At 43.2% G+C, this 23,456-nt stretch overlaps 1 long non-coding RNA gene across 1 annotated transcript; it reads right to left on the reverse strand.

Moving 5' to 3' along the window:
- Positions 1-367: 367 nt before the first annotated feature.
- Positions 368-3,525, reverse strand: LOC140470081 (uncharacterized). The gene is made up of 2 exons (XR_011956352.1): positions 3,303-3,525; positions 368-630 (listed from the first exon to the last, which is right to left on the reverse strand). It is a non-coding gene; the product is annotated as an uncharacterized lncRNA (long non-coding RNA).
- Between the last annotated feature and the right edge of the window lie 19,931 nt (positions 3,526-23,456).

The following is a 23,456-nucleotide window of genomic DNA, read 5'->3' on the forward strand; positions in this document are numbered from 1 at the left end:
CTCCTGGCCTCCGTATGACTTTGTCTGGTTGTGTCTTCTTTATCTTGCATTCAATAAAGAGAACCCCTTTCCCCCAGTAACCGTTAATTCCGACCCGTTATACAGAATCTTCTCATTCCCCACTGCTAAAAGTCCATTTATCTTTTGCCACACCCTCTTTTCCCTGCCACCCATCCTCCACTTCTGACAAGGGATTAAAATACCATTTTGCAATTGTATTCTGTTTTGAAGAATTGTCACACTGGACTGGAAACGCTAACTCTGTTACTCTCTCTCTGCAAATGTTGACAGACCTGCTGAGTTTCTCCAGAAATGAATAGGCACAGAACAATTTTTCAATTAAACAAATGACTATGGATACTGGAAATAAAAATACAAAAAGCTTTATAGAAGGTTCACTGGAACTGGAAGTTTAGCTCTGCATTCACTCCAGAAAATTCTGCAACGTCTTTAGCCATTTCTTCAGCAATTTTTGTTTGTTGAATAATTTCCAACGACATATTGTCAAAGATGCCCAAACATCCTGTCCATCATGGAGAGCCATACACTGGGAACTGAACACCAACACATGGTGACAAGTTCCTTGACTCTGAAACTGCATAAGTCTGGCATCACTGATACTGCAGAGCTCTGATTCATGGTCAAGGGAAAAAAAACAGAAGGAAACACATTCATTTTAAATACAGAAGATTGCATTCCTGAAAGGAAAAGATTCAGATTAGTACCTTAAATGGATATAGTTTATGTAATAAATTGGAGGCATCACACAAGGAAAAACTTCCAGCAGAATGAGAATATGAAAATGGAAGTATTTCCGCATCAGAAACCAGAGTAGGTCACTGAATACAGGGCTGATGGGTGAATGGGTCTCGGTGTGAACTGGGGCCAGTCAGTATTATTGAACTGTCGATATTGCAGCTAAAACTGGGTTATCATCTGATGCTGTAGATTTCAATGACAATCTGTAACTTTTTCCCCCGGATAGTCCATCCGTCTACCATTTCCATCAAGCCGATCCATGGGTCAGTGACGAGTGCAGGTGAACATGGTCGGGTCGGAATCACGTGCACCTAAAGCTGATGACAATCCATTAAAGCTACCGCACTTGACTGGTTACACTACAAACAGCAGGACTAACATCTGATACAGACAGAGAGATGAGCTCAAGACTACCAAATCAGATCTAAGCTCTGTCGTCCTGTCAAATCCATGGATAAAAGTCGATGAACCATTAAACAACTTACTGGGGAGAGGACTCCACAAATATCCCCATCCCAAATAATGGAACAGCCCGGTGCATCCATGTAGACGATACAGTATCTGCACCATCCTCAGCCAGAAGTGTTGTGTCGATTACCCACCTCACCCTCACTATGATACCCTCAGAATCACAGATGCCCGTCTTAATCAATTCAATTCACTGCACGTGACATGAAGCAACAGCTGGACACTGTAGATACGACAAAGGCATTTGGCCCTGACACCATTCCTGCAATAGGACTGAGGGCTTTTGCTACACAACAAGCCGTGTCGCTGGGGAAGCTGTTTCATTCCAGCTCCAACTCTGACAACTCCATGGCTATGTGGGTAATTAGCAACTGCAGTCCTCACTTTCTCCTAATGTGGGTAATTAGTCAACTATGCCCCATCCCCTAAGAAGGGAATAATTACAATCAGACCAATTACCACGCCCTCAGTCCCATCACGATAGTCAAATTGGTTGGGGTTATTTTTGAAAGAGCTGTCACACAGTCCAAAAAATAATCATAGAACATAGAACATAGAACAATACAGCACAGAACAGGCCCTTCGGCCCACGATGTTGTGCCGAACTTCTAACCTAGATTAAGCACCCATCCATGTACCTATCCAAATGCCGCTTAAAGGTCGCCAATGATTCTGACTCCACCACTCCCACGGGCAGCACATTCCATGCCCCCACCACTCTCTGGGTAAAGAACCCACCTCTGACATCTCCCCTATACCTTCCACCCTTCACCTTAAATTTATGTCCCCTTGTAACACTCTGTTGTACCCGGGGGAAAAGTTTCTGACTGTCTACTCTATCTATTCCTCTGATCATCTTATAAACCTCTATCAAGTCACCCCTCATTCTTCGCCGTTCCAACGAGAAAAGGCCGAGAACTCTCAACCTATCCTCGTACGACCTACTCTCCATTCCAGGCAACATCCTGGTAAATCTTCTCTGCACCCTCTCCAAAGCTTCCACATCTTTCCTAAAGTGAGGCGACCAGAACTGCACACAGTACTCCAACTGTGGCCTAACCAAAGTCCAGTACACCTGCAACATCACTTCATGACTCTTGAATTCAATCCCTCTGCTAATGAACGATAATACTCCATAGGCCTTCTTACAAACTCTATCCACCTGAGTGGCAACCTTCAAAGATCTATGTACATAGACCCCAAGATCCCTCTGTTCCTCCACCTGACCAAGAACCCTACCATTAACCCTGTATTCCGCATTCTTATTTGTTCTTCCAAAATGGACAACCTCACACTTGGCAGGGTTGAACTCCATCTGCCACTCCTCAGCCCAGCTCTGCATCATATCTAAGTCCCTCTGCAGCCGACAACAGTCCTCCTCACTGTCCACAACTCCACCTATCTTCGTATCATCTGCAAATTTACTGACCCACCCTTCGACTCCCTCATCTAAGTCATTAATAAAAATTACAAACAGCAGAGGACCCAGAACTGATCCCTGCGGAACTCCACTTGTAACTGGGCTCCAGGCTGAATATTTACCACCTACCACCACTCTCTGCCTTCGACCGTTTAGCCAGTTTTCTATCCAATTGGCCAAATTTCCCTCTATCCCATGCCTCCTGACTTTCCACATACGCCTACCATGGGGAACCTTATCAAATGCCTTACTAAAATCCATGTACACTACATCCACTGCTCTACCCTCATCCACATGCTTGGTCACCTCCTCGAAGAATTCAATAAGACTTGTAAGGCAAGACCTACCCTTCACAAATCCGTGCTGGCTGTCCCTAATCAAGCAGTGTCTTTCCAGATACTCGTAAATCCTATCCCTCAGTACCCTTTCCATTACTTTGCCTACCACAGAAATAAGACTAACTGGCCTATAATTCCCGGGATTATCCCTATTCCCTTTTTTGAACAGTTAATCAGTTCAGTGTAGTTTCCACTAGGCCCCCATGTGGAGATGGTGCTGCTGTGGAATTGTCATTGCATTGCTAATCCAGACCAGGATAATTCTCTGACAACTGGTGCTAGTTAAAAACAATTAAGAAAATATCTGGATCTAATACCTGGTGTCAGTAATAGTGATCATTTGTTCAATGTCGATTATAGACGATGATCTCCTTCCCCAGTATACGTTCAGGAAGTGAATCTCCCGTGCTTTCCTCGTCTGTCCTAAAAGTGACTCCAGACACACAGACATGTTATAAACTCTTCAGTGGTCTCTGAAACGGCCAAGCAAGGCACCCAATTGTATCAAACTGCTACGAGGTCTTAAAGGATAAACTCAGAGAGAACACCCGGCACCAGCCTCGTTATCAGAAAAGGGAACGGGAAACACAATCCTGTTGACCCTGCAGAGACCTCCTTCCTAACAGCTGAGAGCTTGTGACAATATTTACAGAGCTTTCCCACACACTGCACAGAAGCATCAGGAAAGGAATACGTCATACAACTCATTGAGCTTTCCCTATTCTCGTTAATGGCCGAACATCTCTTCAATGCAGTTTTCCCCATACAATATACATATCTCTTATTATGTTTAAACATTGTGAACCATAAAATGAGAACTGCTGTTGTCCATTCAGCCCACCAGTTTTGTGCCTCCATTCTATGTACAGGCAGTTCACTGATAACGCGTGTTGATTAAATACAATTTGGCTGCAATGCAATTAATGAACCTTTTTCTATAAAGTGAACTCGTGTTCACTGTGATGCGATTCCTTGCCAGACACCAGCTGAACAGCAAACCTTTCCTCAAGATCCCTCTGTCTACAAAAGGTACAATCAATGTGTTCAGCTAAAACAGGAATGCAATCCGCTCGACAGGCCTGGAAACTGAGCCTGAAACTGGGAATTGTAGTTTATATTTAGAAACAACTTTATTTCAAACTGTGGGGAGAATCTTGGGGAGAACTGGAATTCCCCATCGGCATCACATGGTCACTCAGCCTCCGCGCACTTTCTGGTGAAGATTGTGGTGAAAGGTACAGTGCTCTACTGAGTGACTGTCGTGTGAAAGCGTTACATTTACAGCACTGTTCCATTACAACATGTAATTTAATGATTTATTTAGACTGTCCGAATGTGTGTTAGACCAAATTTAATTTTTGATTTTTACTGATTCGGCACTTATCCTCTTTTATCCAAAGACCCCATTATCAATATTGCACAATTTTCTACAACACAGTGTTGCAAAGAAACACATTTACTGCGTTATTAGAGAACAACTTGGACTGATCGCTGATTTTCTATCTTCACACCATACTCCTGCTCTCTCCCAATCCCTTTAGTTTCCAGAAAGCCTTATTTATATTCAGCCCCTTGACTTCCACAGCCTGATCTGGGAGAGAGTACCCCTGGTTCGCCAGTCTCTGAGTGCAGGCATTTATTCTCATCTCAAGGCAAAGTGGCCTGTCTGTACCTAGTATTGTGGCCCCTTGTTTTAGACGACCCAGCCACGGGAATTACCATCCCTGCTTCTAATCTGTCTCGCCCTGTCAGAGTGTTATATATTTCACTGAGATTTCCACTCATTTTCCTAAACCCCATGGAATACAGGTCCAGTCGCTGCAAACTCTGCTCCCACAACAAGTCTGTCATCCCAGAGATCAGTCTGGTCATCCTTTGCTGCTCTCCCTCAATGTCAGGTTTGTCCTCTGTTAGGAAAACAGACCAACACTGCACACAATACTGCACAATGTTCGAGATGGGGTCTCACCAAGGCCCTGTGCAGCTGCATAAGATACACTTACTCCTGTACTCAAATCCCCCTGAAATGAAAGTGAATACAGCATTTATCTTCCTACCCGCTTTCTGCTCCTGCAATATTGCTTTCAGTGACTGGTCTACAGGGAGATCCAGATTCCTTTCAAAGTTACAGTTCCCCACGTGCTGGGCCTACATACACTGGTCAGCGTGCCAATGCCATTCCCAGTATTGACCTCTGGCTTCAGAACTCACTGCCCTACATGGACTCGGCGGGCTATACAGAAATGTACAAAAATGCAGCTTAAGTTCATTCATAGAGCAACATTTCTCAACCACTCCTTTTTCAAATGAGAGGCTGCCATTCTATTTTTCCCATCAAAGTACACAACATTTCATCTACTTCATTACTCTCCATCTGCCACGTATTTGCCCAGTTATTCCACTTGTCTCAATCACCTTGGAACTTTTTTACATCCTCCTCATCCACTCAAAGGCTGACATCGTTTAGTGCTGTCAGCAGACTTGGGAATATTGCAGTTGCGCTCCACACCCAAGATATGATGCGTATTGGGAATAGCTGGAGCCCAAGCCATGATCCTTTCTATATCCTCCCAGCCTTCCATTTAAAAAAAATATTGTTTAATTCCTACTCACTGTTTCCTGCCAGCTCTCCCATTCTAAATCTATGACCATATATTAGCCTGAGTTCCACAGGATTCGAATTTGCAGAATAGGCTTGGACTTTATCAAAACTCTTTTTGAGATTCCATTCGTATGGCATTGATACCTTCTACATAATTCTACTAAAAGCCACTTTCTCAAATATGGTTTCCATTTCATAAACCTCTGTTGACTTTGTCTATGCCCATTAATTTCAGTTGAATACTTTCTCTAAACTGTTTAGCTGCTAATTTCATTCTATCCCTTTTTCTCACCAGAATAAAGTTTCCTCGTATTACTAGTAAGTTTTCTTTTTTGTTTTATTTTCTTCTGTGAAGGCATAACTGAAGTATTTGCTCCATCGTTCTGCTATTTCGCTGTCCTCAATTATCTGGTATCAGACGGTAAGAAATCTGCACCTTTTTGCTCTTAATTTTGCCCTTGACATATTTTCAGGAAATATTTCATGTTCTCTCTTATCAACTGTGTTAAGATATTCTTCAGAAACCCATCAATTCCTACCTTAAGCTACTCAATGATTGACCTTCCACAGCCATACAATCACAGAAGCAAAGTCTCTGTACTACCAGAAATACAGCACGGTCCACATTCGGCCCACTTTCCGACACATGACCATAGCCGTGAATCTTAAAGTATTTGAAGTGCACAGCTGTGTCGTTTCTAATGGGTAGAGGTTACCATGACAACTGTACTCTCAAGAAGTGCATTCCAGACCCCAACACCCTCTGGTTGAAAAACAATTCTCAAATCTTCACTGAACCGCAAACCCTTCACTTTAAAAGTGGGGCCCTAGACTAAAAGCTGCTGTCTATCCACACTGTCCATGGACCTTGTAATCCTATTCTTCTGAATCACAGACCTCTCAGCCTTCTCTCCTCCAAACTAAACAACCTGAGATTATCCAGCCTCTCTCCATAGCTGATATGCTCCATCCTAGGGAACATCCTGGTGAATATTCTCTGTACCCCCTCCAGTACAAGCACATACTTCCTGTAATGTTGTTCCCAGAACTACACACAGAATTCCATCTTGCCCTCATCAAAGTTCTGCATAGTTCTTATCATCTATGCCTAGATGAATAAAGGCTATGTTTATATTCCCCTATCCTTCCCCAAACTGTGTATTAACCTGTTCAAACACATTCAGCGATATGCGGAGAAGCACCTTCTGAGCTTCCTAGTGTACTGCCATACATTGAGTACTCCCCTGTCTGGTTCCTTCTCCCAAAGTGTATCATCTCATAGTTATCAGATTTGCATTCCATCTGCCATTGATCCACCCATCTGACCATTCCATCTGTATCACCCTGTAACATAAGGCCATCCTCCTCACTGCTAATCACCCGGCCAATCTTTGTATCAAACACAAACTTATTTATTACATACCCCACCCCTCATCCATTTTCACAGCTACATCATTTATGAATACCACAATTAATAAGGTTAAAAATCTCTCAACATCAGTTACATCACGTGGTTGTGCACATTGATGAAGAAGCAGTGTTTCGAAAGCTTGTGCTGCTGGATAGATCTGTTAGACTATAGTCTGGTGTTATGCTATTTTTACATTTGTCCACCCCAGCCCAACACTAACACCTCTGAATCACAAATAATAAGGGACCCAGCACTGATGCCTGTGGTACACTGGCCCCCAGTCACACAAACAGCCTTCCACACTCCCCTCTTTCTCCTACTACTAAAGTTGATTTAGATGCAACTTGACAAGTCACTAATGAGGCCTACCTATTTACTGGTTATTCTGTTACACTTGACACACTTATAGATTGTCTGGGGATTCTCCGTAATCTTGCCCTGCCTTTCCCCTGTGTTAGTCAGTCCCGTCCACGTGTAGAATTTCCTCCTTATTTCAGTCTTCAATGTTCTGTCCTTATCCTGCCATTATTTGCCTTGAATGTGGATTAGACAGCCTGATAAACATCTGTTAATTTCCAACTTGTCGTATGTTTTGTGAGTTTTATAAAGTTGACAGTGACCCAACTCTCATTCTTTGAAACTCAAGAGAACATAGGCCGAGTTTCCTCATCACGCAATCTCCTATCTGAGGGATTTATCTGGATAATGTCCATTACACTTCCTCTGTGCTCAGGATATTCTTTCTCAGATTTGGTCACCAAAACTGTTCTCAATATTCCAGGTACAGTCTCACCAACACTCTGTGAAACTGCTTCAACATGTCTTTACATCTATATTCTGACTCCCTTTAAGGAAGGCAAACCAAACTTTAATTTTCCATTTACATATATTCCTCCAAATACCCTTCACATCAATGCATTTTCGAACTCACTGTGTGAGTTCTTATAGAAAGCCTTCTGATAATCTAAAATATGCCAATTCTACTGGATCCCCATTATCTATGCTGTAAGAATCAACTTCAAACAACTCCAAAGTTTGTCAAGGATAATGCCCCTTTCAGAAATGCATACTGAGTCTCTCCAATATTGCTGTTAATGTCTAAGTATCCAATATCACATCCTATATAATAGATTCCAACAGTTTCCCGACAAATGTAAAATTAATTAGTCTGCAGTTCTCCACACTATCTCTTCTTCCCTTTGGAGATGCTTGGATCCCTACCATTCATCGATCGTGCTTGGATCATGTTTACTAATGTACATTTATCTACACCAGCTTCCAGACTCTGCAGAATGTACAGGAAAATAGAACGCAATCTTCGACAATGCAATCGATACTTCTATGTGTGATTTATTTCTGAAGATTTTGGTATGAAGTACATCTGGTTTGTCAAGCTGAGCAATGCTCAATCCAGCTGCATGTTTAATATTGCCTTGTTACTGATATGAATTGACTTTATGTCTTTACTTCCACAAGTCCTATACGATCACTTCGTATTTCTGGGTGATTTTCTGGATCTTACTCCATTAAGACAGATGGAAAGTAACTGGTCATTTGCTTTGCAATTTCCCTGTTATCCACCATAAACTCGTCTGTCCCGATTGAAATTTCCACATTTGACTATGTTTTTCATTCCTTTGAAATATAGATCGTAGATTTTTGCAGTCTTTGTGTTCCTGTTTGTTTGCATGCATGTTCGTTTTTTGATTTCCTGATCAGTTTCATGACCCTCCTTTTCTGGATTGCAATTTTCTGAGAATTCTCAGGATTCCACAAAGTCTGGAATTCTTCTGAAGTCACTTCCTGTGATTAATATCTTCTTTAATTTGTTAATTTAATCATCATTAAGTCACTTTCTCATTCTTTGGTGTTTTCACCTGAAATAAGTAGACATATCAGTATTTCTATAAACTTCCTGGTCCTGACCCGATATATTCAGGAACACTGCAGGAGGACAAAGAAGTAATAACGGCGGCCTTGGTTGGTACTTTTGCATCATCGGTAGCCAACGGGTGAGGTCCAGGATGACTGGAGTGTAGCGAATGTTGTGCCCTTATTCAAGAAGAGCTACAAAGAAAAACCTGGTACCTATAGACCAGTAAACCTGACATCTCTAGTAGGTATGTTTCTTGATAAGGTTCTGAGAGAGAAGATATACATGGATTTGGAAAGGCAGGGTGTGATTATGAGCAGTCAGCATGGCTTTGTGCATGGGGGATCATGTCTTAAAAATTTGATAGATTGCTTTGGTGAAATGACAAGTGACTTGGTGGTATACCTGGTGTATATGGATTTCAGTAAGGCCTTCAGTAAGGTTCCACATTGTACGCTGCTCTCGAAGTTTAGATCACATGGAATTGAGGGGGAGCTGGCAAATCAAATCCAAAATTTGCTTGATGGTAGGAAACATTGTGTAATAGTGGAAGTAAGCTTGTCGGACTCGAGGCCTGTGATGAGTGGAATGCCTCAGGGGTCAATTCTGGGACTATTACTGTTTGTTTTATGCATGTTTATTGTTAATATATTTACACATCTATGATTTAGATGAGAATGTACAGGCATGAATTATAAGTTTCAAGGTGACACTAAAATAGACGGTGTCGTGGACAGTGAGGAAGACAATCAGGAATTTCAGAAATTACAGCAGTGCCTTGATCAGTTGAGGAAGTGGGCCGAGAAATGTCAAATGGAGTTTAATACAGATAAGTGTAAGTTCTTGCATTTGAGAAAGTCAGAGCAAGGTAGGAGTTTCATGGTGAAGAGCAGGGTCTTTAGGAGTGTATTGAAACAAAGGGACCTTGGAATTCAGGTTCAAAGTCCTCTGAAAGTGGAGTCACAGGTAGATAGGGCAGTGAAAAAGGCATTTGGCAGACTGACCTTCATCAGTCAGAGCAATGAGTATTGAAATTAGGGAGTTATGTTGCAGTTATAGAGGTTGCTGGTGATGCAATACTGGTAGTGTTATGTTCAGTGTTGTTCACTTTGCTTTTGGAAGGATGTTATTAAACTGGAAATAGTGCAGAGGAAACTTACAAGGATGTTGCCTGGACTCAATGGTCTGAGTTATTGTGAGAGGTTGGGCAAGGTGGGAGTTTTTCCTTTAGAGTGTATGAGACTGAGGGGGATCTAATAGAAGTGTATAAGATCATGGGAAGCATGGATAGAGTGAATGCACTCTGTCTTTTTTCCCCAGGGTTGAGCAACCACGGACCAGAGGGCATTAATTTAAGGTCTGAGGGGAAAGAGTAAAAGGAAACCTGAGGGGCAATTTCTTTTACAAACAGAATGGTATGCAGATGGAATGAGCTGTCAGCAGAAGTGGTTGAGGTGGGTACATTCACAAAATTTAAAATGCATTTGGACAAATACACGGATAGGAAAGAATAAGAAGGATATGGGGCAAGGGCAGGAAAATGGGGTTAACATTTCGTTCGGAATGGACCAGTTTTGTCTGAAGGGCCTGTCTCCGTGCTGTCGGGCTGTATGACTCTCACAATCATTGCTTCTCCCATTGAATGTTGTGTTGTACTTCCCCAATTCACTGGAGTGCAATTAACCCTCTAGTCTGCAGGGCTTCCATGATGCGTGACCAGAACTTTCGAACATTCGATATTGTATTCAGACGCCGTGTAAAAATGCAAAATATTGATGTCACTATTCCTCCAAAGCTGCTTCAGAGAAAGGTTATTAATTAGTCCTCCTGACCACACAACACCAAATCTGAAATAACCTGCTCTCTAGTTTGGTTAACAACATACTGTTCAACCGACCTGATACACACTTACGGAAGTTATTCTTCACAGTATTAGTAGTCACTTAGTTAATGCAGTTTTGGTGCAACTTGAGACAATCCAGTATTACTGCAGCACCCATGATTATATGCTACTCATTCACAGGATGAGGGCGTCGCTGGATAACCAGCATTTATTGCCCATGGCAGAGGGCAGTTCAGAGTCAGCTGCGTTGTCTTGAGTCTGGAGTCACATGCAGGCCACACCAAGTAAGGACAGCAGTGTCCTTCCCTCAAGAACATCAGTGAACCAGATGAGATTTTACAACAATCGACAATGGATTCCTGGTCATCATAAACTTTTGATTCCAGATACTTATTGAATTCAAATTCCACCATCTGCCATGGCAGGATTTGCACTCCTGTCCCCAGAATATTACCTTGGTCTCTGGGTTTAGAGCCCAGCGATAATATCACTATGTCATTGCTTTCCCTTGCATATACTTACACACCTAATTTCCAGAACATATGATGTAAAGTATTTGCGTGATAGATTTGGGTTTGATATATAATGCACCAATGTTTGCTTCACCTTGCTATTTGTAAGATCTACCCAAACTGATTCTTTTGGATGTGATGGAAAATGTCTGTGGCGTTATTAGCGATAGACTTGGACAAGATGTTCAGGGAGATTCACCTCAATGCTGAGATGATCTGAAGAATTGGTCAGCAATACAGGACAAGCATCAATTTTCTTTCCCCCAACGTTGCCAGGATAAGTGTCACCATATTCTTCTGCTCCCTCACACTCACTGTATATCTGTTATAACACCTGCCCCCGAACAAGGCTCACACTCTATCTCCAAATAAGGCTCAAGCACGACCACACTCACTGTTGAATTCAGCACCTTCCCTCCCCGACGTTTTCTCTCACTGACACAATAGCCGCGCACACGAATACCACTTCATGGATACAACACTGTGGTCAGACTCCCTCCGGACATCTCACCCTTCCCCCTTCCACTACACCAGCACTAATAGTAGGGGTACCCACTCCCACCCTCACTCCATCCCTCCTCTTCACCAATTCCAGGAGAAACATCCTGGAATAGGACATAAAGGGTGTTAGAATGACGGATATCTGTTCCCTCACCCACTTCTCGACATGTGGGGAGGATCCTGGAAAGAGCCACAGAGGACCAGGGCACCTTGTGTGGAGATTGTGAAACATCAACATCCCACCAACCAAGTAAGCAGCAATGTTCAGGAAAGAGCAATTCTCAATTTAAACTAGCTGGCAGTTCCAATCTCATCTCTTTCACTTTTCAGGCTTAGTTAAAAACATTAATGAAAGACTAAAAAGAAAAATAATGTTTATTCTCTTCAGTAAAAACGTTAAAAATAAAAAAAAGTAAACGGAATAAGTTCATTATGAAAAATCTAAAACATGACATTCATTCAAAATTGTGGGTATTCCCTCATAAATACTCGACATCATTTCTCTCACCAAAACTTCTTACGAGTGTTTGTATTCATGCGTCTGTTTCTTTAATTTCAACGGAATATCGTGCCCTGCTATCAGATGCTCATCGGAAATATCCCTTCCTCTCTGAACTTTTCGTAAACTGTCAATAAATTTCCAAATAACTGGATATTCCACATCATGTTCGCATTGTCATCTCCTGTGGGCAGCTTCTGCATTATTGTTTGTTTTGTCCTCATTGTTTAAAGTCTTTTCATATAAATTCCACATTCCAATTGGAAAAAGCGGTGGACGCCGACCATTTCCTCTGCGTAATCTTCTACCTCCATAGTTATCCTCGAACCAGTCCAGCAGCGGTTGCAGTTCATCTGGAAGCGCATCGGTCAAATGTTCAATCGCTTCATGAATGTTTTCAATCTGAATAAATGCAAGGCCAATTATCATTTTAGCTCAGAAACAAAACTCTGAGTCAATGTTACACTTACTCAAGTGTACTTTTAATATTTTTACTAAAGGGAATAAACATTATTTTTATTTTTATTGCTTTGATTAATGCTTTTATCGAAGCCTGAAAAGGAATAAATATGAGCTGCGCTGAAATAGTTCTGCGCCTAAATGGGTCTACGGCAAAATGGGCTGCACCAATCAGACCCCACCAAACAGAATGAAGTATTCAGTCAATTACACAGCACAGGGGGACGCCATACAACCATCCCAGGCTGTTATGCTGAAGCAGGGACAGCCTGGTAGCTGTCAGGAAATGCAGAGTCGAGATCATTACTCATTTTGTGTTTGGAAAGTTGCAACGAGTGGAAATCTTCAGGGATCTGTATGAGATCATCAACAAATTACAATCTATTTTAATGAACCGGATGAAGGAGATGGAGCTCAGTTTGCTCATACACCAGGATAGTCATTCAAGAAGATGTCAAATTGAGAAAGAGCATCTGCAATGGGATACAGACAGGGGAAGGGTAGAACGTCTGGAATGGAATACATACAGGGGGGAGGGCAGAGCATCAGAAATGGGATACAGACAGTGGAGGGAAGACTGATTGCAGTGGGATACAGACAGGGGAGGCAAAAACAATGGCTGCGGATGCTGGAAACCAGATTCTGGATTAGTGGTGCTGGAAGAGCACAGCAGTTCAGATTGCATCCAAGTAGCTTCGAAATCGACGTTTCGGGCAAAAGCCCTTCATCAGGCAGGGGAGAGCAGAGCGTCTGCAATGGTACAGATGGGGATGGCAGGGCGTCTGCAATGGGATACAGACAGAGGGAGGACATAGCGTCTGCAATGGGATAGGGACAGGAGGAGGGCAGAGCGTCAGCAATGGGATTTAGACAAGGGGAGGGCAGAGCGTCTGCAACGGGAGATAGACATGGGAGGGGGGAGCATCTACAATGTGATACAGACAGGAGGAGGTCAGAGCATCTGCAATGGGATACAGACAGGGAGAAGACAGAGCGTCTGCAATGTGATACAGACGGGGGGAGGGCAGAGCGTCTGCAATAGGAGACAGACAGGGGGCAGGCAGAAGGTCTGCAATGGGATGCAGACAGGGAGAGGACAGATCATCTGCAATGGGATACAGACGAAGGAATGCAGAACGTCTGCAATGGGATATGCACGGGGGAGGGCAGAGCATCTGCAGTGGGATACAGACAGTGGAGGGCAGAGCGAAGGCAGTGCGTCTACACTGGGATACAGACAGGGGGAGAGCAGAGCGTCTGAAAGGGAGACAGACTGGGGAAGGGATGCATGCCTGCAACAGGATACAGGCAGGGGGAGGGAAGAGTGTCTGCAATGGGATACTGATGGGTGAGGGCAGAGCGTCTGCAGTGGGATACAGACAGGGGAGGGCAGAGCGTCTACAATGGGATACAGACAGGGGAGGGCAAAGCATCTACAAAGGGATACAGACAGGGGAGGCCAGAGCGTCTGCAATGGGACACAGACAGGGGAAGGCAAAGCGTCTGTAATGGGATACAGAGAGCGGAGGGGAGAGCGATGGCAGTGCATCGACAATGGGATACAGACAGGGGAAGGGCAGAGCCTCTGCAATGCGATAAAGACAGCTGAAGGCAGTGCGTCTGTAATGGGATGCAGACGGGGAAGGTCAGATCGTCTGCAATGGGATACAAACAGGAGGAGGGCAGAGCGTTTGCAATGGGATACAGACTGGGGGAGGGCACAGCAACAAGCAATGGCATAGAGACAGAGGATGTCTGTCAGCAAATCTTCAGCAGAAAAAAAACAGTACAATACATATGTGATGGAAATTTTCTGTTTTGGCGAAAAGGCGAAACAGCAGATATTTATTTAAATGCAAGGAGAATGCAGATCTCAGTGTTTCAGAGGGATTTGTGTGTCTTTGTACATGAATCACATCAAATTAACCAGAAGATGTAGCAAGTCTTTTGGAAGGTAAATATCGTGATCCTGTTTCGTGCAAGGGTGTTGGGTATGAGCTTAGCGATGTTTTTTGCATCAGTGCAGGGCATTGCTGAGATTACATCTGTTGTATTATGTGTAGTTTTAACTGCCTAAACTGAAGAAAAAAACAAAATTGCTTTCGAAACGTCTCAAAGATGTTTCTCTTTACGCATTCTTGGGATGAAGGCATTACGTTGTGAAGAATTAACAGTTCGGCCTGAGAATGAGGGATGTTTTATTGGCCACATAAGACCTTGAGAAGAGTGTAGTTGGTGAATACCGGATGGATATTTCTTCTTGTGTGGGAGAATAAAACTGGGGAAATATGTTTAAGAATATTCATTTTAACACAGATATTGTGAAGACATGAAACGCTTATTTTTACATTATGCGAGCACATATTAACACATCTTCAAAACAAGTAGGAAAATGTATTGTTAATGAATTGATTCTGCAATAACGCACTGACCTGGAGTCGAGAATGTGATGGAGTCATATAGTTCGGACAATGTTCAAGAAGAGCTCACAGGGTCCAGTGTGGGACTGATAACGTTACTGATTTAACTTACAGTTGGAAAATGAAGCCTATCTGTGGAGAATCATTCTATTGCTCCCTTTCTGTTTCCCTATCGCTCATCAGAATTCCTGATGAGGATTCATTGGAATCTCCCCACTGCCTGAAGCAAAGCAATTCAGCCAAATTCAACTGTTTCATGAAGAAATCCGATTGTCAGAAGGCTGTGCAAGCAGAATAACAACAGAAGTAATTATCCGACTCGATAGTGAGGGGGACAGACAGGAGATTTTGTGGCTGCAAATGGGAATCCGTAATGGTGAGTAGCCTCCCACATGCCCAGGGTCCAGGATGTCTCAGAGCGGCTGCAGAACGTTCTCAACGGGGGTGGGGGTGGGGGGGAGTGGGCGGGAAGCAGCCAGAAGTCATTGTGCACATTTCTACAAAGGACAGAGTGACACAGATAGAAATAGTGACGACATCTTGCAGAGTGATTGTAGAGAGCTAGGGAAAAGGATAAAAGACAGTGGTAATATCCATTTTACTTCCAGTTCTCCGTGCTAGTGAGGGTAAGAATCGGAGTATATGGCAGATGAAGGGGTGGCTAAAGAATTGGTGCAGGGGGCAGAGATTTTTGGATCACTGGGATCTTTTGTGGGGCAAGATGACGTGTTCAGGAAGGACGCGTTGTACCTGAGCTGGAAGGGGACCAAGATCCTGGCAGGCAGATTTGCAACTTCTGCAAGGGAGGGTTTCAACTAGATTGGCTGGGGTTGGGGAGTGGTGGGATCCTCAACAGCAGGGAGGCAAGTGCGAGGCTGAAAGGAGATACAGTAATCAGAAACAGTAAAATGAAGAGAGAGGTCAGGCTGGACAACGACGGGGAGCAAGGAATGCCTGTTGGATTAAATTGCAACTGTTTCAATACAAGATGGCTGACAGGTAAGGCCGATGAACTCAGGGCATGAATCGGTGCATGTGACTGGGATATTATAGCCATTACTGAAACATGGCTAAGGGAGGGACAGCACCGGCAGCTTAATGTACCAGGGTACAGGTGTTTTATACGGGACAGAGATGGTGGAAAGAGGGGACGGGGAGTTTCATTTTTGATTAAGGCGAGTAACACAGCAGTACTCAGAGATAAAATAACTGGCGGATCATCCAGTGAGGATTTGTCTGGGGAGCTAATAAATAAGAAGGGAATGGTGATAGGATTTGGATTGTACAAAGGCCCCCAAATAATAAACGAGGAATTAGGGGAACAAAAATATGTAGACAGACTGGGGAGACTTGCAGGGCCAATAGGATTACATTAGTAGGAGATTTTAATTTTCCTAACATAGGCTGGGAATGACAGAGAATTAAGGACTGAGATCAGGTGTATTTATTAAGTGTGTTCAGAATAGTTTTCTAAAGCGGTAAGTAGAGGGTGCAACTCTGGAAGGGACAAAACGTGACCTACTCTAAGATCTAGGGCAGAGAAGGTGACTGAGGTGAAGTGGGGGCGGGGGGGGGGGGGTAGCACTCTGGGACCAGTGAACATAGTTCTATTAATTTTTAAATAGTTATGGAGAAGGACAAAACTGGTCCACATGTTCAAGTTCTAACTTGGGGCAAGGCGAATTTTGATGGAATGAGAAAGGAGCTTGAAGGGGTTGGTTGGACGAGTTTGTTTGCAGGCGAAGGGACCTCCTGCAAGTGGGAGGACTTTAAAAGTGAAATGTCTGCAGTTCAAGATCTATATGTTACTGTGAGGGTTAAAAGCAAGGTTGGTAGGAAGAGGGAACCTCGGATGTCAGGAGATATTGAGGCTTTGACCAGCAAAAAAGGAAGCGTGGCTCAGGTCCAGGCAGCTGGGATCGAGGGAATCCCTGGAATTATACAGAGGATACAGGAGTTAACTGAAGGAAATCAGGAGGGTGAAAAGGGGGCTCAAGGTAGCTTTGGCTGAGAAGATTCGGGTGAATCCAAAGAGGTTCATAAAGTATATTAAAGTAAAAAGAATAGCAAAATGAGAATATGACCTCTCAAAGTCCAAAATGGACATGCGTGACTAGAACCGTAGGAGATTTGCGAGATTCTCAATGAATATCTCTCCTCTGCCTTTACCGTGGAGAAATTTATGAAATTTAGGAGATTAACAAAAGTCGTAGTGTTATCTTGGGGTGAGTCAATATCACAGGAAAGATGCGTTGGATGCATTAGAATGTATGAAGGTGGATAAATCTCCTGGTCCGAAACAGATGCTTCCAAGAACACTGCAAGAGGCTACGGAAGAAACTACGGGGACGCTGGTTGATATTTTTGCGCCATCGTTAGCGACAGGTTAGGTTCCAGAATATTGGAGATTAGCAAATGTTGTGCCATTATTCAAGAAGGGAAGCAAAGAAAAATCTGGGATCTATAGACCAGGAAACCGAACATCTGAGGGATGAGATATGCATGCATTTGGAAAGATAAGGTCTGTTTAGAAATAGTTTTTTTGACAGATTCCCTACATTATGGAAACAGGCCGTCTGGCACAACAAGACCACACCGACCCTTAAAACAGTAACCCACCCAGTCCCATGCCCCTTCCCTATATTTAACCCTGACGAATCCACATAACACTATGGGTAACTTAGCATGGCCAATTCACCTGACCTATACATCTATGGATTGTGGAAGGAAAATGGAGCACACAGAGGAAACACAGACAAATACAGTGAGAATGTGCAAACTCCACACAGAGAGTCACCCGAAGCTTGAACGAAACCCGCATACATGGCACTATGAGGCAGCAGTGCTAACCATTGAGCCACCATGCCACCCTTGCTTTTTTCAACACAGTTTAATGACACAGGTACAAAATCTATTCTGCCCTTCACCTATGATACACATTCGAATATCACATACCATGGATGATTTATTCTCGACTGAAAGTGTCATCTTATTATTACTTTATTAGTTTGATATTATTAATTTTAATAATTGTCATTAATAGTTGTTTTTAGACTGGAAAGATTGCATGGCTTTGTGAGTGGGAGATCATGCCTCTCAAATTTGTTTGAGTTCATTGATGAATTGACCAGGAATGTTGATGAGGGCAGGGCGGTAGACTTTGTGGTTACCAGTAAGGTCTTTGACAAGGTTGCCATTGATAGGCTGGTCTGGAAGGTTAGAATCGCATGGAATCCAGAGGGAGCTGCCAATTGGACACACAATTGGACACACAATTGGTCGTAAGCAGGCGGTAATATTGGAAGGATGCTCTCGGACTGGAGGCCTGTGACACATGAAGTGCCTCAGGGGTCGCTGCTGGGCCCGTTGCTGTTTGTTATCTGAATCAATGATATTCTTGCGAATGTACAAGGCATGGTTAGGAAACTTGAAGATGACACTAAGATAGGTGGTATCGTGGACAATGAGGAAGTATATCAGAAATTGCAGCAGGACCTTGTTCAAACTGGAGAAGTGGACCAAGGAATATTTTGGCAACGTTAGATCAAGGTAGGAGTTTCATGTTGATTGGTAGGACCTTAAGGAGTGTAGTTGAGCAGAGGGACCATGGAGTTTCGGTCCACCGTTCCCTGAAAGTGGGGTCATAGTTAGACATGGTAGTGAAGAAGGCTTTTGCCACACTCGCAAGCATTGGTCAGGACATGGAGGAGAGCAGTTCGGAAGTTATGTTGCAGTTATACAGGATGTTGGTGAGGCTGCACTGGTAGTGCTGTGTTCAGTTTTAGTCACGTTGCGATCGGAAGGATGTTTTTAATTTGGTGTGTGGGCAGACGGAATTTACAAAAATGTTGCCTGGACCCGACAGTATGAATTATAGGGTGAGGTTGGACAAGCGAGGACTTTTATCTTTAGAGCACAGGAGAGGGGCCTTATAGAAGTTTACATGGATAGGGTAAATGGACCAACGTTTTTTTCCTAGAGTTGGGGAATCAAGGAGGTGAGAGCATCAGTTTAAGGTGAGAGGGGAAAGAATAAAAGGGAAACTGATGGAAATTGTTTTACACAGAGAGTGGCACACAAAGGGAATGAGCTGCCAACGGAAGGAGTTGAAGCATTTATATTAACGATATTTAAATGACATTTGGGCAATTACATGGACAGGAAAGTCAAGAATGCTATGGGACAAGTGCTGGGAAATGAGTTTAGTGTGGTTTGATATTTGGGTCAGCATGGACGAATGTGGGCCAAAGGGCCTCTCTGCCTCTCTCCATGCTGTAGTACTTCATGACTGTACAAATAAAACAGCATTTGGTCAAACTCTCATTTTTCCTTAGGTCATAATTTCGAATCATATTTGGACAATGTTCTTTCAAGTTAACTTTGCAGAAATTTTGCTTTTCAGTTTGTTAGCAACAATACGTATGTGTGTGCGCATGCGTGTGTGTGTGTGTCTGTCTGTGTGTGCGTGTGTGTCTGTGTGTGTGTGTGTATTTATGTGTGTGTTTCTCAGTATTTTTCAAAGGGAAATATCACTGTACATATTTGCAATATCCTCTCGGCATTCCTCTTTCCATCATAGTTTGCTTTGGTCTTAGACATGTTGTTTTAATAGATTAAAGAATTCTGCCTGACTTGTTCCGAACACTGACCCTGACACACTCTGAGAACTATATCATTGGCCATATCACCAACATAGTTACAATTATTTTTTGTGGGCAGTGGAGGAGTGGGGCTAGGAAATGGAGAAGTGAGCCAAAACAACACAGGGAATTATCGACGCAATCAGCCAAGGTCAGAGATGAGGAGTTCCTTGGAGGGGATTCTGAAGGATAAAATTTGCATTTACTTAGAAAGACAAGGAATGATTAGGGATAGTCAATATGGATTTGTGTGATGGAAATCCTGTCTAATTAATGTGATTGATTATGATCAAGAGATGACAATGAAGATTGAAGAAGACACTGTGGTATAAATTGTTTACACAGACTTCAGCAAGGCATTTAATAAGGTTCCCCATCGTAGACAGATTACTAAAATTAGGTTATATGTAATCTAGGAAAAGCTAACCAATTGGATACAAAATTGGATTGAAGGTAATGGATTGTTTTCCAGACTGAAGACCTGTGGCCAGCGGTGTTCTGAAAGGATCAGTGCTAAGCTCACTGCTTTTCATCACGGATATAAACAACTTTGATGTGATTATCGGAGGCATGGTTAGTAAGTTTACAGATAACATCACCAAATTGGTTCAGTGGACAGTGAAGAAGATTATCTCAGAATATAACGGGATCCTTGACCATCAATGAGCCAAGGACTGGCAGATGGAGTTTAGTTTAGATATTTGTGAGGTTTTACATTTCGGTTAGTTAAAGCGGAGTAGTGCCCTGGGAAATGTTGCTTAACAAAGAGAACTACGGGTGAAGATTCATAGTTCCTTGAAAGTGGAGTTTCGGTCGGTAGAGTAGTGAGGAACGTGGTTGACATGCTTGCCTTAATCGGTCAGAACATTGAGAATAGGAGTAGGGGTAGCGTGAGTGGCTTGTCCAGGACATAGGTGAGGCCACTTTAAGAAAACTGCGTACATATCAGTTGACTCTTTTAAAGGATGGATGTTGTTAAGCTTGAAAGGGTGCAGAAAAGATTTACAAAGATTTTCTGGAACCTGAGGGTTTGAACTACAGAGAGTTGATGAACAGGATGAGGCTTTTTCCCCTGGACTGTCAGAGACTGAATGGTGACATGACAGACGTTTAATAAAGTCCTGAGGGGGATGGATAGTCTGAATGGACAAGATCTTTTTCCCAGTGTAGGGGCGTCCAGAACTGGACGGCATAGTGTGAAGGTGACAGGGCAAAGACTTAGAAGGACCTGAGGGGAAACCTTTTCATACAGAGGCTGGTGGGTGTACTGTCAGAGAAAGTAGTGAAAGTGGGTACAATTACATGTTTACAATGTAACTGGAGAGGTACATAAATGGGAATGGATCATGTGATGTGGGCCAAATGCTGGCAAGTGGGACGAGATCTGATGAAGATGCCTGATCGGCATGGACAAATTGGACAAAAGGATCTTTTTCCACGCTGTATGATTCTCTTATTTTCACAGCGGGATGAGGAAGAATTCTAAAAGGGCCATTCGACTGGGAATTCTCTTCCCCGGATGTTTGTGTTGCCTCTCTGATTACAAGTATTCACAGCTGAGTTAAAGATTTGACAGAGAAGTGAGTCACAGATAATGGGACACAGACAGGACGATGAGGTTGAGACCACAATCTGATCAACCACAATCTAAATGTTTGGTGGAGAAGACTCAAATTCTCTAATGACCCACTCCTGCTCCTCAGTCCCATGTTTTGGTGTTCCATTCAACCCCTCTAACCTGATAGACAGCAGCAGTTAGAGTCCACTTATTGTTCTAGCATGGTGCACAGAAATAGAGGAATCAGTTCGGTTCCTGGAGACTGTCCCACTCGGTTTGGGAGATTTGGAAAATGTAATTGGAAGACCCAGGCTGAATATGGAAGAGGTTGCTCATTTCTCTTTACAAAACTTCCCCTCTCTGTATCTTGTGCTTCATTTGTTGATCATGTTGTAGACCCAGATTCACTGTGAATACAGCCCCCAAATCTCACCCAGTGATGGCTCACAAAGTCCACGGGTCTCCCTGATTGCAACATTCCATAAAAGACCTTCCAGGAAAATAACACCGACTAACTTTCCAATAAGAGAATGGGAGAGCATCAGGAACAGGGGCAAGTCATTCACATCCCAAGCCTGCCTTGCCCTTCACTAAGATCAAGGCTAACCTGCTCCTAGTCTCAAATCTACTTAATGTCCAAGTATTATTGAGCACTTCCATAGAACACAGAACAAAGAACAGTACTGATTTGGACATGTCGGTGTGCGACTGGGGTGTACAAAGTTAGAAATCACATAGCACCAGGTTATAGTCCAACAGGTTTAATTGGAAGCACACTAGCTTTTGGAGCATCGCTCCTTCATCAGGTGATAGTGGAGGGCTCGATCATAACACAGAATTTATAGCAAAAATTTACAGTATGATGTAACTGAAATTATACATGGAAAAATTGATTCTCTGTTAAGCCTTTCATCTGTTAGAATACCATGATAGTTTCACTTCTTTCATGTGTAAATCACAAAACCTTTTTTTAAAAAAAAGTTGCATTCTCAGGTAAGCTGTGAACAATGGTGATAGCAAAACAAAATGTTGAAGGTGTTGGCCCCCTGTGTTCTCTGACTATGCCATGATGTTTAGATTGATTCTAAGCTAAAAAGTGAGATAACGGAGTTTTACATGAATTCATGCAGATTTTCAGCTCAAGGTTCTACATGAATGCATGCAGTTAGGACCTTCAGTCCTCGACGTTGTGTTGTTTGTCCTACTCTAACCTACATGCTTCTGTTCACTTTGTTCCATGTGCCTATCCAAGAGTCTCTTCAGTGTCCTTCACGTATTTGACTCTACTACCACTGATGGTAGTGCATTCAACACACCCACCACTCTCTGTGTAAAGAATCTACCTCTGATATCTCCCCTAAAACTTCCTCCAATTACCTTAAAATTATGCCACCCAGTGATAGACATTTCTGCCATGGGAAAATGTCTCTGGCTATTCACTCTCTATCTGCCTCTCATCATCTTGTACACCCCTATCAAGTCACCTCTCATTTATTTTTCCTCCAATGAGAAAAGCCCTCGCTCCCTCGCGGTTTCTTCGTAAGACTTCTAGTCCAGGCAGCATCCTGGTAAATCTCCTCTTTGCACTCTCAAAAGCTTCACTATCCTTCCTATAATGAGGAGACCAGAACTGAACACAATATTCCCTGTGCGGTCTGAGCAGGGCTCTATCGAGCTGCAGCATAACCTCGCGGCTCTTAAACTCTACCCCCTGCAACTGAAAGCCAACATACCATACGCCTTCTTAACAACCCGATCAACTTGGGTGGCAGCTTTGAGGGATCTGTGGACACGGACGCCAGGATACCTCTGTTTCTCCACACTGCCAAGAATCCTGCCTTTAACCATGTATTCTGCATTCACATTCTAGCTTGCAAAGTGAATTACTTCAGTTTGAACTCCATGTGCCACTTCTCAGCCCAGCTCTGCATCCTGTCGATGTCCCATTGCAACCTACAATAGCCCTCCACATTCTGTACCACTCCAACCACCTTTGTGTCATCGGCAAACTTACTAGCCAACTCTTCAACACCCACATCCAAGTCATTTTTGAAAATAACAGAGAGCAGAGATCACTGAACTGATCCGAGCGGGACACTACTGGTCCCTTTCAGTGATCTAGCTCCCCTAACTCTCTGTGTAAGAGAGTTCCT

Source organism: Chiloscyllium punctatum, chromosome 50 (genome assembly GCF_047496795.1).
Source record: "Chiloscyllium punctatum isolate Juve2018m chromosome 50, sChiPun1.3, whole genome shotgun sequence".
NCBI classification, from domain to species: domain Eukaryota; kingdom Metazoa; phylum Chordata; class Chondrichthyes; order Orectolobiformes; family Hemiscylliidae; genus Chiloscyllium; species Chiloscyllium punctatum.